The sequence below is a fragment of the Mobula birostris genome, unplaced genomic scaffold (assembly GCF_030028105.1).
Source record: "Mobula birostris isolate sMobBir1 unplaced genomic scaffold, sMobBir1.hap1 scaffold_515, whole genome shotgun sequence".
In the NCBI taxonomy this organism is placed as follows: domain Eukaryota; kingdom Metazoa; phylum Chordata; class Chondrichthyes; order Myliobatiformes; family Myliobatidae; genus Mobula; species Mobula birostris.
In genome coordinates this window covers 120,990-135,841 of record NW_027278252.1, presented here as the reverse complement: position 1 = coordinate 135,841, position 14,852 = coordinate 120,990, and positions in this window count along the sequence as shown.

The following is a 14,852-nucleotide window of genomic DNA, read 5'->3' as shown; positions in this document are numbered from 1 at the left end:
GTCCCGCCCCCATCACCCATTGGTCGGCGGGGCACCGTCTCTTGCTGATTGGATCGCTCTCCCTGTCAGTCAGCATAATCGTTTGGCCTCCGGCGGCAGCGGCCTCTGCAGGTTGGTACCACCCCGGCTGCTGAAGTGGGTGGAAGACGGAAATTTCCTTGAGCGCTGCTCGCATCAGTAGATGCTGAAACGCGCAGACGTAGCAATGTTTGTCAGAAGTTCTGTTCAAATCATGCGCTGACCCAACATGAGGCAGTGTTAGTTTTCATTCCGAGAGAAATTAATTGGAAAACAAAAAACAAATTGGGAATAGGATGAAACAACGTCATAAGCTAATGGAAGAACAGAAAATGTTTTGTTGACTGACATTTGTTGAGTTGGTTCACACACTTACAGCCTAAGAAGGGAGCTCCTATCCAATTTCCTCCTGGTGCCTTCAGAATTCAAGGATTTTCTGAAAATTACAGCTAATACACCTGCTGTTTTGGTAACCAATTCGTCAGGTGAACGCCATCAAGCCAGGAGATTTACTGTTTGTCATACTGGTTTTACCAAATACTAATTCCCTCGTAATTGTGATTTTATTTAGTTCTTCCTTGATATTTTTCAGATTCGGAGTCATAGAGTAAATGGGATGTGCATCATATCTCATCCCATGAGGTGAAGATATGCGAAATATTTATTCAACTCCTCTGTCATCTCTTTGTTCCCCACATCTATTTCTCCAGCCTTGTTCTCCACGGGATGGTGTTCATAGCTGCTTCCAAACCAAGTAACTTGCTTTCAAACATATTACAATATTTGACCATACTACTTTCTAAGGGATCTTTTATCAAATCTAGACACAAGCGATTCTGCAGCTGCCGGAAACTCAGCAGGTCAGGCAGCATTAATGGCTGGGAATAAACAGCCTCCTCTTCCTCCACCAACAGTCTGCTGCAGTCACCATAGATAGTCATAGAGGCATAAAAAAGTACAGCACAGAAACCGACCGTGTCCATGCCGAACCATTTAAACTGCCCACTCCCAAAGGGACCATAGCCCTCCATACCCCTACCATCCTTGTACCTATTCAAACATGTCAAACATTGAAATTGAACTTGCAAGCACCATTTTGGCTGGCAGCTCATTCCACACTCTCACAAACCTCGTGAGTGAAGAAGTTTCTCCTCATGTTCCCCTTAAACGTTTCACCTTTTATCCATAACCCATGACCTCTAGCCCACCCAACTACAGTGGAAAAAGCCTGCTTGCATCTGTATACCTCTATCAAATCTCCCCTCAATCTTCTATGTTCCAAGGAATAAAGTCCTAACTATTCAATCTTTCCCTATTTCTCAGGTGCTCCAGATCCAGCAACATCCTTGTAAATTTTCTCTGTACTCTTTCAACCTTATTTACATCTTTCCTGTAGGTAGGTGACCAAAACTGCACACAATACTGCAAATGTTTCTCTTTCTTCATTAATCTTGCAAAACTTCCTCCTTCTCCTCTTCCCAACAGCAAGAATGGCTGGAAAGTGAATTCATTTCTCGTTTTCTCTCTCAAACCAACTCTCATAACTCTCAGCTCTGCACTCTCCCACACAGCTGTGCAGGAGATGGTCCACACTCATTGTAGTCAGTGTCTCAGCCTCACACTCAGCTAGTGCTGTACCTGACCCAGTACTGTGTCATAGACAGTGGAAAGGCAGTCTTACTCTGTTCCATCATGTTTAAGTAACTTTATTTATATATTTGTGCCAGGCACTTGTATATAAGTGCCAGGCAATGACCATCTCCAACAAGAGAGGCTCTAACCATCGTCCCTTGACATTCAGTGGCATCACCATCACTGAATCCCCTATCTTCAACATCCTGGGGGTTACCATTGACAACAACTGAACTGGTCTAGCCATATAAACACCATGGCTACCAGAGCAGGACAAAGGCTAGGAATCCTGTGACGTGTAACTCACCTCCTGACTCCCCAAAGCCTGTCCACCATCTACAAGGCTCAGGTCAGGTGTGTAATGGAATACTCGCTACTCACCGGATGAGTGCAGCTCCATCAACACCTAAGAAGCTTGACACCATCCAGTACAAGGCAGCCCACGTGATTGGTACCCCTTGCACAAGCATCCAATCCCTCCACCATCAATGAACAGTTGCAGCAGTGTGTACTATTGACAAGGTGCACTGCAGCAACACCCCAAAGCTCCTAAGGCAGCACCTTCCAGACCCACAACCGCTGCCATCTAAAACAGTGGTCCCCAACCACCGGGCCACGGACCGGTGCCAGGCTGCAAAGCATGTGCTACCAGGCCGCGAGGAAACAATATGAAACGATATGAGTCAGCTGCACCTTTCCTCTGTGAACTTGAACACCAGCCCCCCCCCCCCCCCGGCCGGCCGTCATTGGCCGGTCCACAAGAATATCATTAATATTAAACCGGTCCGTGGTGCAAAAAAGGTTGGGGACCCCTGATCTAAAAGGACGAGAACAGCAGATATGTGTGAACACCACCACTTGGAAATCCCTCTCCAAGTCACTCAGCATCCTGACTTGGAAACATATCACCGATCCTTCATTGTTGCTGGGTCGAAATCATGGAATTCCCTCCCTAACAGCACTGTGGGTGTACCCACACCTCGGGGACTGCAGCAGTTCAAGAAGGCAGCTCAGCACCACCTTCTGCTCCTATGTCTTGTGATGTTATGGTCTTGCCAAGAGCAACTGGGGATGGGCAATGAATGCTGGCTTAGCTGGTGACGCCCACATCCGTAAAGGAATAAATTTTAAAAATTACAAAACTGATTATTATTTAATTATGCTGTGATTCTCACTGTGCAGGATGCACTACAGCCTGTGTAATGCCCACCAGAGCCCGGAGGGCTCTAGGGAAGCCAGTGGACACTGTGTGTTCCCTCTCCTGAATCAGCCAGGCATGGATATGGTTTCAGAAGTGGGGATGGAAACAGCTGGCCCGGACAATGGCCCGCCATCTGAACCTGTGCTGATCAGCTTGGGAATGTAATTCAAGATATTGTGGACAGAGCTTTACTCTGTGTGTAACTCTGTTGTCCCTGACCTTGAAGTGAGTGATGGGACAGTGCAGAGTAAACTTCAGCCTTTCATTCCACAACAGTAGATATTGTTCCAGCACCATCACCCGACTGGTAAATAAACTCAGAGCTGAAAGAAGACACGCTCAGCAAGGACTGCACAGAGACACAGAGAGTGTGTGAGATACTGAACGGACATTGCCAACTCCAAAATCCTGATTCAGAGAGCGCAAGCCCCCGGCAGTTCTATCACCCTCCAACACGCCGACAGACATTTAATCCCTCCTGCAGCACCACACTGCATAGCCCAGTGTGGAAAGCTGCATAACACACTGCACTTGCTGTGCACGGGACAGCGAGCAACACTGCAAGTGCAGCTGCAGAATTATGTGGCATGAGTGTGGCCTTGTGCTCCTCTAAACGCAGTCATGCAGTATAGCACATCAAAATTGCTGGTGAATGCAGCAGGCCAGGCAGCATCTATAGGAAGGGGTATTGTCGACGTTTTGGGCCAGGATCCTTCGTCAGGACTAACTGAAAGAAGAGTTGGTAAGAGATTTGAAAGTGGGAGCGGGAGGGGGAGATCCAAAATGATAAGAGAAGACGGGAGGGGCAGGGGTGGAGCCAAGAGCTGGACAGTTGATTGGCAAAAGGGATATGAGAGGATCATGGGATGGGAGGCCTAGGGAGAAAGAAAAGGGGGAGGGGGAAGCCCAGAGGATGGGCAAGGGGTATAGTGAGAGGGACAGAGGGAGAAAAAGGAGAGAGAGAAAAAGAATGTGTGTATATAAATAAATAACGGATGGGGTACGAGGGGGAGGTGGGGCATTAGTGGAAGTTAGAGAAGTCAATGTTCCTGCCATCAGGTTGGAGGCACCCAGACGGAATATAAGGTGTTGTTCCTCCAACCTGAGTGTGGCTTCATCTTTACAGTAGAGGAGGCCGTGGATAGACATATCAGAATGGGAATGGGACGTGGAATTAAAATGCGTGGCCACTGGGAGATCCTGCTTTCTCTGGCGGACAGAGCGTAGGTGTTCAGCCAAATGATCTCACAGCCTGTGTCGGGTCTCGCCAATATATAGAAGGCCGCATCAGTAGGTGAGGACAAGGGGAACCCTATTACTAGTGGAGTGGCAGGAGGATGGAGTGAAAGCAGATGTGCGTGAAATGGGGGAGATGCGTTTGAGAGCAGAGTTGACTCCAAAACCAGCAACTTATATGTGTGTTGCTTGAAATTCCTGCATCTGCAGATTTCCTCATGCAGTATAGAACGCATTCCTTTGTTAGGACCTGTGTGCCGCACTGCACATTGACAAATGTGTAACCTTGCCTATAGACCTCTGTAGCTCTGCATTTGACTGTGTGCAGTCTTGTATACAGCTTGTGTCACTCAGTTTCCCGGTGGTCATAGTGATAGTGATAGACAGTGTAAACTAACGTGAGTACAACTGCCTTTATCAGCAAAGAAGAAAGGTCTCTCCGGCTCCCAGGCTCTTTAATAAAGAGATATTTTATTGTACATGGAGTGCTGCGTTGGAGGCGTCCTGCTCCTCTGAAGCTCACTATGGATCTTGTACACCAAGCCCAGGGACAGTCTCCGCTGGCACCGTATTCTGTGTGAGAAGAAGAAGAGGAGCTCAGTCCCAGTAACTCAACCAGCTGCAATTCCAGATGTGTGAAGGTAACAGCATGCAGGAAGAGGACACCTGGACACAGTGTAGACCCTGTGAGTTCCCCTGGTGTCCCACTCATACATGAACTGGGTCAGGTCCTGCTTCTCCCTCTCCCAGCCACATGTCCGAGGAAGGCCCTGCTGCTCATGCAGACTTCTGAGAACCACCCAGTTAGCTGCGCTCTCCTGGGGCAGCATATTAAAGGCAGTCTCACTCATAGGAGTTGCAGAGAGAAAGCTTTCCTCAAAATCCTACCATGACGTAAAGGGAACAACATAGAGCAAAAGGAAGTACAAACGCTGGAAAACTGCAATAGCAATCAAAACTGGTTGGAGGGTGAGAGGCTCATGAGAAACCAATGTAGAAGGGTAGAAGGGCAAAGACAGAATGGTCGGAGTGGGTGGAGAATTGAAGTAAGAAGGAACTGGAAGCTCTGGGTTGCTGCTGTGTTCCGGACGCAGGTGCTCCCCACGTGGTCGCCTCATCCACGTGCAGGCGCCCCAGCGCAGAGGAGGCTGCATTGTGAACACTGAACGCGATGCACCGCATTGGAATCGTTCCTCCACCTGGATGGCGGGAAGGAGATGAAGGGATAGGCGTTTCACCTCCTGCGGTTGAAAAGGAAAGTCCTGAGAGAAGGAGGGTGGGCGGTGGAGCTGAAAGAGCGGGCCAGGAGGTCACAGATGGAATAGTCCCTTTGGAATGATGATAGGGGAGGGAAGATGTGTCTTTTCTGGTGGAATCATGCTGAAGGTAGCAGACATTATGGAGGGTAATCTGTTGGACATGGAGACGGGCGGGGGGTGGTGTTGGAAGGTGAAGAACTGGGGAACGCCTTCCTGCTCCTACTGGAAGGAGAGGGGGTGAAAGTATCAGGGTGGGAGATAATCACTGAGACCCCTGTCAACCATGGTTCAGGGGAAGCTATTGTTTGGAGGGTCAGAAGATCTTAGAAGCACTGATGTGGAAAGTCTCAACATCCAAACAGTTATGACAGAGACCATGTGGGAGCATGGATTGGAGTCCTTACAGTAGGTAGGGAGGGAGGGAGGGGGGTTGTTGAGACAGCTGTGGTCTGCAGGCTTGTAATGGATATTGGTCTCTTACCTGCCCCCCAAGGTGGAGAGCTTGGCAGAAGCAGGAAAGGAAGAGTCAGAGACAAACACTGTAAGGAGACAACAGGGTGGAACTTGACAGCAACGCTGGTGGAAATTGAAACAAGCAATGCTGCATTAGTGACCTAGGGCTTTTCTCTTTTGAGCGAAGGAGATTGAGAGATGACTTGATAGAGATGATAAGAGGTACAATATTGATAGAGTGGACAGCCAGCATCCTTTTCCGAGCGCAGAAATGGCTAATGCAAGGGGACATAATCTTAAGGTGATTGGAAGAAAGTATAGGGGCAATGTCAGAGGCAAATTCTTTTTACACAGTGAGTGGCTGGGTATGCAAAACACGTTGCCAAGTGTAGTGGTGGAGGCAGATATATCAGAGACATTTGAGAGGCTCTTGGATAGGTACATGGATGAAAGAAAAATGCAGAAGAGGAGCATTAGGTTGATCTTGGAATAAGTTAAATGGTCAGCACAACATTGTGGGCCGAAGGGTCTGTACTGTTCTGTGTTCTATGTTAGGAGTAGGTCCAGAGAGGGTAAGAGACAAAGAGAGGGAATGGGAGAGAGGATCTACTGTCTAGGGTGAAGTCTCCCAATTGTAAGACCATAAGACATTGGAGCTGAATTAGGCCATTCATCTCATTGAGTCTGCTCTGACATTCGATCATGGCTGAAATATTTTCCCTCTCAATCCCATTCTCCTGCCTTCTCCCTGTAACCTTCAATATCCTTACTAATTAAGTATCTATCAACCACCGCTTTAAATACACCCAATGGCTTGGCCTCCACAGCCATCTGCGGCAATGAATTCCACAGATTCACCACCATCTGGCTAAAAGAAATTCCTCACAATGTTTGTTCCAAAGGGATGTCCTTGTATTCTGAGGCTGTGCCCTTTGGTCCTAGACTCCCCCGCTACAGGAAACAACTCCACATCCACTCTATCCAGCCCTTTCAATATTCAATGGGATTCCTCACCCACACCCACCTCAGTGGGTGAGCACAGTGAAAGAGGCAGAGTTTGAGATCTAGGGGGCTGTTACTAGTCATGACTAGCACCATATTTAAAAAGTGAGCGAGGCCTGTCGGGATTTCCTGCTGAGTTTAAGATCAGTTAGGATATTAGGCAAGTGGCAATAGAAAGAGGTTAGAGGGGTATTGTATTTGCTCAAGCAAATCAGACTGGAATCTGAGCTTCAGACTGTGATAAATCAGGGAGGGGGCCAGTTACCTGGAAACCGTGTTTCACGAGGCAGTCGCACCCATTAGACTACCAACTTCAAATCTGGTCTGTGGCCAGGGACGGGAGGGTGTGACTGCAGGTGAGGCAGGTAGGGGAACCTAACAGGTACTTCCCAATAGGTCTGAAATCGTTGCTCCCTGTGAGGGTGAGCGTAGGGGCTGTGGGAGGGGTGAGCGACCGAACCGTGGCTAACAGCCTCAAGATGAAGGGACATCAGCTGGGACCTACAGACTTTCAGCTCCTTGTACAGTTTTCCCAAGCTGCTTCCATTAGCCCTGCAGTGTGATTCCATTTATACTCTCCGATACTTACACACGGAGACCGTGTGGTCTCTCTCTGTTGGATGCATATCTTGTGTTTCCCCCATTCCCCACTCTCTGCCCGCCATCAATAGTACCTTGTTACGATTTCGATAGCTGATGTTGTCAAACCCAAAGGGTGTCCTGGAATCATCACTGTCTCCACGGAAGCAGGTGATCTTGTTTTTATACCAGTAATTGGTGGCCACCGCGAGGCACACCAGCAGAGCCAGAACGAGGATCACAGCAGCAACAATCCCGGCAGTGTTGCTGGCACCTGCAGTCACACACAACACCACAGTCAGTGCGAGCTCCTCACTGACCCTACCCGGTGCTGCGTGAGGGTATACCACAGAGAGAGCCTGACTCTGTGTTGCCCCTGCCCAGAGGCTGTGTGATACGGCAGTGCAGAGGGAGCCCAGTCAATACTGTCCCCGTCCCAGAACTATATGACGGGACAGCTTAGAGAGAACTTTAACCTGTGTCTAACCTACACTGTCTCAGCCTGAACCAACAACCCTTTCATCCCCTGGCAACATGGGAATGTCTCCACACATATGGAATACAATTCGCTGGGTCATCTTTGTCGTACTCCTACCTCAACATGAAGGTACACCATCAAGGACCCACAGACTCTCAGCGTACATAAGTCCCTCACTGGTATTTTTGATGGCCCTTGTCGAACACCGACTCCCGGTTGCGGGAGAGAAAGGTGACAGACGGACCAGCCATCTGGGGAAAGACCCAGCGATGTTGACCGGGAGGGACCAGCCAGGGTGAACCTCAGCTGAGCCGAGGAGGGAGGGCCGTTTCATGAGAGGATCACTGCTCTGTGCCTCGAGGGGGGCCATCTCCTGCCAGCCCTGGAACTGCTGGAGGGCAGTGGCCATCTATGCCAACATCAGCTGAGCACCCTCCAGGCTGAACTTCAGCAAGTCCTCACACAAAACACTGAGTGAGTGCATCCTGCAGGAATCCTTCAAAGAGGACAGAGCCCTCCCAGCCAGGGGACTGTGTGAGGGGACAATGTAAGGGGAGTGTCACTCTGTGTCTGTCCCATGCCCTGGGAGTGTCTGATGGGGATGATATAGAGTGGGGGGCTTCACTCTGTGTCTGTCCCATGCCCTGGGAGTGTCTGATGGGGATGATATAGAGTGGGGGGCTTCACTCTGTGTCTGTCCCATGCCTGGGAGTGTCTGATGGGATGATACAAAGGGGGCTTCACTTGGTAGCTATCCCATGCCTGGGAGTGTCTGATGAGGGACCATTTGAGCTGGGCTGGACATTGTTGTCAGTGCCCTAACTGTTCCCACAACCTCACCCGCTGCAGTGTGCAGATAATTAAACACCATCTTACCTCCAGCAAGGTTATCCGTCTGAACTCCATAACAGTTCTCACCACGATGATATTCAATGTCATCAATGGCAACGTAACCAGTCATTTCACGCTCTGATTTTATCGCCATTAAACCAACCTGAGGTAGGACACAACCCATCAGTGTTAACTCCATCAGCCCCTGAAATGTGCAGTACCCAGCCTCTTTCCAGCACACACTGGACACGACCACTCCACCCCACGATCAGTCCCAGCCAGCACCACCTCCAGCTCAGGTGTGACCCCAGCGCTAGTTCTGGACTTCTGACCTAACACTCCAGGCAAAGGGGCTGATGTCCTGAAGGGTTTGGTCAAAAGCTGAGGGAGTAGAAGTAGCGAGAGGCAGTGGGGGGCAGTGCTGCGGGAGGGGGAGTGCGGGGGTCAGTGGGAGGGGCTGCGGGAGGGGGAGTGCGGGGGTCAGTGGGAGGGGCTGCGGGAGGGGGAGTGCGGGGGTCAGTGGGAGGGGCTGCGGGAGGGGGAGTGCGGGGGTCAGTGGGAGGGGCTGCGGGAGGGGGAGTGCGGGGGTCAGTGGGAGGGGCTGCGGGAGGGGGAGTGGGGGTTCAGTGGGAGCGGCTGAGGGAGGGGGAGTGGGGTCTCAGTGGGGGGCAGTGCTGAGGGAGGGGGAGTGCGGGGGTCAGTGGGAGGGGCTGAGGGAGGGGGAGTGAGGTCTCAGTGGGAGGGGCTGAGGGAGGGGGAGTGGGGTCTCAGTGGGAGGGGCTGAGGGAGGGGGAGTGGGGTCTCAGTGGGAGGGGCTGAGGGAGGAGGAGTGGGAGTTCAGTGGGAGGGGCTGAGGGAGGAGGAGTGGGAGTTCAGTGGGAGGGGCTGAGGGAGGAGGAGTGGGGTCTCAGTGGGAGGGGCTGAGGGAGGAGGAGTGGGAGTTCAGTGGGAGGGGCTGAGGGAGGGGGAGTGGGGTCTCAGTGGGAGGGGCTGAGGGAGGAGGAGTGGGGGTTCAGTGGGAGGGGCTGAGGGAGGGGGAGTGGGGTCTCAGTGGGAGGGGCTGAGGGAGGGGGAGTGGGGGTTCAGTGGGAGGGGCTGAGGGAGGGGGAGTGGGGGTTCAGTGGGAGAGTCAGTGCGGAGGGAGGGGCAGCAGGGGGCTCTGTGGGTTGGGCAGTGCCGAGGGAGTGCGGGAGGGACGGTACTGAGGTTGAGTGTTACACTAGTGGAGAGACAGCACTGAATGAACGGACACACGGGGTAAGTGCATTTCAGAAGGGGGAGATCAATAGGTGAGAGCATTAGGAGGCAGGTTGAGGTGGGGGGATTTGGGGAGATGTTGGGATGGCAGACAGAATGGACGCGTTTGTTCTGTGAATATGTTGTTTAGGAACATTTGCAGGAAGACCTGGCCTGACCTGGAACTCCGTGGCACTGTCCACAGTTATGTTGCCAGCTCGCCAATTGTTGTCCTGGGTATCCTTGGCCTCCCAGACCGGTTTCTCCTTCCCATCAGGCGTGTACCGGAAAACCTTGAGTGGCCCGTGCACTGCAAACAATTCATACAACTCACAGGGATCATCAACATCACGGGCAGGTGAGCTGGGCACTCAGCTCAACAAGGGCTCAATATTTGTGGTAACCTGTGGAATTCGTTGCCACGGGCAGTGGTGGAGGCCAAGTCTTTATATATATTTAAGGCCAAGATTGATAGATACTTGATTGGTCAGGGCATGAAGGGATACGGGGAGAAGGCAGGAGACTACATCTGAGGGGAAAATTGGATCAGCCATGTTGAAATGGCAGAGCAGACTCGAAGGGCCAAATGGCCTAATTCTGCTCCTGTACCTTATGGTCTTACTTTTTCAAAATTTAGTTTTATAATTATATTTTCATAACCTTGTTTTTTTTTCCATTTGCAGTGGCAATATGTAGTAGACAGTGGTAAATAATTTCAAATGGTTAGCTGAAATGGACAGATTCAGGAACAGCGGGAGCTGACGTTCATGGATTCTGTTGAGGCACTGTGTACTTAGCCCAGCCTGCCCATAGGGGGCTGTGTCTGTGGAGAGTGGACTTCAACGAGGGAAGTACAATGCTGTAGCTTTATATTTAAAGAATTAATTAACTTAATGCAGGCTTGGCAGAGCAGATCATGTTGCAAATGTAGAAAACTTCGTTGTGATTCATCATGCGGGAACTGTCTGTGACTCGGGAACCTTAGCACTGAGTTGATGAGCTGCCGTCCAAGATTTGGGCACCATGATACAGCGTGGATGTGGATCCATTTTACTGTTAATAAAAGCCTTTCAGTATTTACTCTACTTCCAGTCTTTTGGAGTAATTGATAGTGCATCAGGGTCCTACCAAGGGAGCACTGAAGGAGGGTCAGTAACTCAGAACTAGTGGTCAAGCAATGCTGGGGACGTGACTGTGAGTCAGGTAGGAATGAAGATCTAGAGGTAGCTTTGGGAGAGCCTCACCCCTGGAACTGCAGAGCGCAGGGAGGATGGAGCTCCATGGTAATGGGGATTATTCAGACTGGAGAGGGAAGAGGAATGAGGTGATATAGGGGTGGCACAGTTAGGGAGACAGCTCCCTGCAGCAATGAACAGGTTATGCCTGGTTCCAAAATTAAGGGCACTTCCTCATACCGAGGGTGATCAGTGACAGAGACAGGAGAAAGAAAGAGGATCTTCTGAATGAAGAGCAGCCAGTGTCCAATTTGAAAAGCAGAAACAGGAGGTTATTAATCTTTACACTATTCCCTGAGTACCATGCAAATTGACACCACTCTCAGTCGGAGAGTGGAATCCGTGGCCGGACTGGTGCTGGAGAAATGGTGTCAATCCATGGAACAGTGGCACCAGTCCGGGAGAAAGAGGGAGCTGGCACAATTCTTTTCTGGAATTAGGCTGGACCCAGATTCCTGGTGAATTACATAAATCGGGTTGTGGGTAAGGCTTTAAATTAAATAGCAGGAGGAGAGCTGAGGAGGGAGGTACTGGTTAAGAAAATTTATAAAGTTAAAGGAAAGGTCAAAGTAATAGGTTATGAGAACCAAGAGTTTGTCAGGACAATTCAAAGAATGCCAACGAGAGAGGATTTCTCCACTGGCAGTCAGAGCAGCGCACAAGGCTCACGGACCAAACTTAAAACACTTTATATGAAGTTACATAGTATTTGTAACAAGGTAGGTGAACACATTGGAATAAATGGGTACATACTGTACAGCTATGTCCCAAAATGGGTACTTATGCCCAGTACAGGAAGTTGGTCACTGTTCTGTTCATTATTGAGGGGTAGTGATACCAGGATGCCAGCCTTGCAGGCTAAACTTTATTGATCACCCTGCTTGTACACTATGTGAACTCCTCCCACGTGCGAGCAGCTAACCGTGTGGCATAGGAAAAACTCAATTAACTACCACTATATCTCCCCCTTCTTGAAAAAAAAGGAAAAACAAGCTAAGCATGACATGTCTATTGAAATGCTTTGAAATTATAGCCACTGAAATTGAATGATCCAGTTCACTTTTTTTAAGAACAATCTTGATTTGTGAAATATTTTCAACATTAGAACTCTTCGAAAAAAATCTAATGGAGGTCAGGGTAGACTACTCCAGCAAAGTGAGAGGATTATTCTGCCTCTTTCGTCGCTTGCCCGAAGCCATTAGGCTACGGAGTATAACTGAGTGGTGGGACAGATAAATGACCGGAGCTGGTATAGGAAGTGTTCCTCGCTAAGAGTGTTACTCCGATGCCTCTTGGTCAGCCACTCCCACGTGGGAGGAGTTCACATCCTGGACAAGCAGGGTGCTCAGTAAAGCTGAGATGCATCTCCTGTATGCTGGCGTGCTGGTATGCTCTGCACCCTCCCTCAATAAAAAACACAACAGTCCCTCACAGACACTGTGACGAAGGCCAGGAATTGAACATTCCAGGAATACGACGTTGAGAAAAGAGGGGCAAAGTGGACGAGCAGCCCTGATAATAAAGGATGCAATACAGTGCAGACGGGGGGGTGGCAGGGTCAGAAAATCAAGAAATGGCAGAAAACGTTGGTGGGAGTTCTCCACAAGCCCCAAACGCCTGTGGGTTTGTGGGGCACAGAATAAATCACAAAGCAGGAGGTGCAGCTATCACCAGGGACTTTAATCTGCGCATAGATTTTGTGGGTCTGTTTGGGAGGGGTGTGTGAGATACAGTCCCAGTGTGTGTGTGTCTGTGTGTGTGTGATACAGTCCCACACACACTAACACTCACTGGAGGACATCGCACATACATAGTGACACACACTGGGGGATGGTCTCACACACACTGGCCCTCACTGGAGTACAGTCCCACACACACTGACACCCACTGGCTACAATCCCACACACACTGACCCTTACTGGGGTATAGTCACACACACACTGACCCTCACTGGGATACAGTCCCACACACACTGACCCTCACTGGGGTACAGTTCAACACACACTGACACCCACTGGTGTACAGTCCCACACGCACTGACCCTCACTGGGGTATAGTCACACACACACTGACACCCACTGGCTACCGTCCCACACGCACTGACCCTCACTGGGGTACAGTCCCCCACACACTGACACCCACTGGTATACAGTCCCACACACACTGACACTCACTGGGGTACAGTCCCTCACACACACTGACCCTAACTGGGATACAGTCCCACACACACCGACCCCCACTGGGATACAGTCCCATACACACACTGACACTCACTGGGATACAGTCTCATACACACACTGACCCCCACTGGGATACAGTCCCACACACACTGACCCTTACTGGGATACAGTCCCACACATACTGACCCTCACTGGGATACAGCCCCACACACACACTGATACTCACTGGGATACAGTCCCACACACAGTGACCCCCACTGGGATACAGTCCCACACACACAGACCCTCACTGGGGTACAGTCCAATACACACACTAGCCCTCACTGGGGTACAGTCCCATACATACTGATACTCACTGGGATACAGTCCCACACACACTGACCCCCTCGGTTTACAGTCCCACTCACACTGACACCCACTGGGGTACAGCCCTACACACACTGACCCTCACTGGGATACAATCCCCCACACACTGACCCTCACTGGGATACAGTCCCATACACACACTGACCCCCACTGGGATACAGTCCCATACACACACTGACACTCACTGGGATACAGTCTCCTACACACACTGACCCCCACTAGGATACAGTCCCACACACACTGACCCTCACTGGGATACAGTCCCACACACACTGACCCTCACTGGGGTACAGTCCCACACACACTGACCCTCACTGGGGTATAGTCACACACGCACTGACCTTCACTGGGGTACAGTCCCACTCACACTGACCCTCACTGAGGGACAGATCCCATGCACACTCTGGTGGGAAGTGGTGAAACTTACAATGTAAAAGAGATGGCTTTCTATCTAAGAATACTGAGGAACAATCATGAAATTTTAGAGCTTATAAAAGTGTGTTAATTAATTGGAAAGGGGTTGTTCATGGCTTTAGTGATGAGAGCTCATAATATAATAGATTTTAATATAATAATATATAATATAATATAATATAATAGATGTGGGCATGTGGCCGTGGTTAAGGTGTTCAACTAGCGACCTGAAGGTCATGAGTTCGAGCCCCAGCCGAGGCAGCATGTTGTGTCCTTGAGCAAGGCACTTAACCACACATTGCTCTGTGACGACACTGGTGCCAAGCTGCATGGGTCCTAGTGCCCTTCCCTTGGACAACATCGGTGTCGTGGAGAGGGGAGATTTGCAGCATGGGCAACTGCTGGTCTTCCATACAACCTTGCCCAGGCCTGCTCAAGAAGACTTTCCAGGCGCAGATCCATAGTCTCGCAAGACTAACGGATGCCTTAAAAATTAAAACTTAATGTGATTTGGTTAAATCTGAAATCAGGGTTTTAAAACTAAACAAAGCAAACTATAGATTGTATTTCATAAACTTGAGGAAGTGTGTAGACACTGGTAGTCCAAAGCAACACACAGAAAATGCTGGAGGAGCTCAGCAGGTCAGGCAGCATCTAGGGAAATCAATAAACAGCCAATGTTTTTGACTGAGACCCTTCATCAGGACTGGAAAGGAAAGGTGGCGGGGGGGT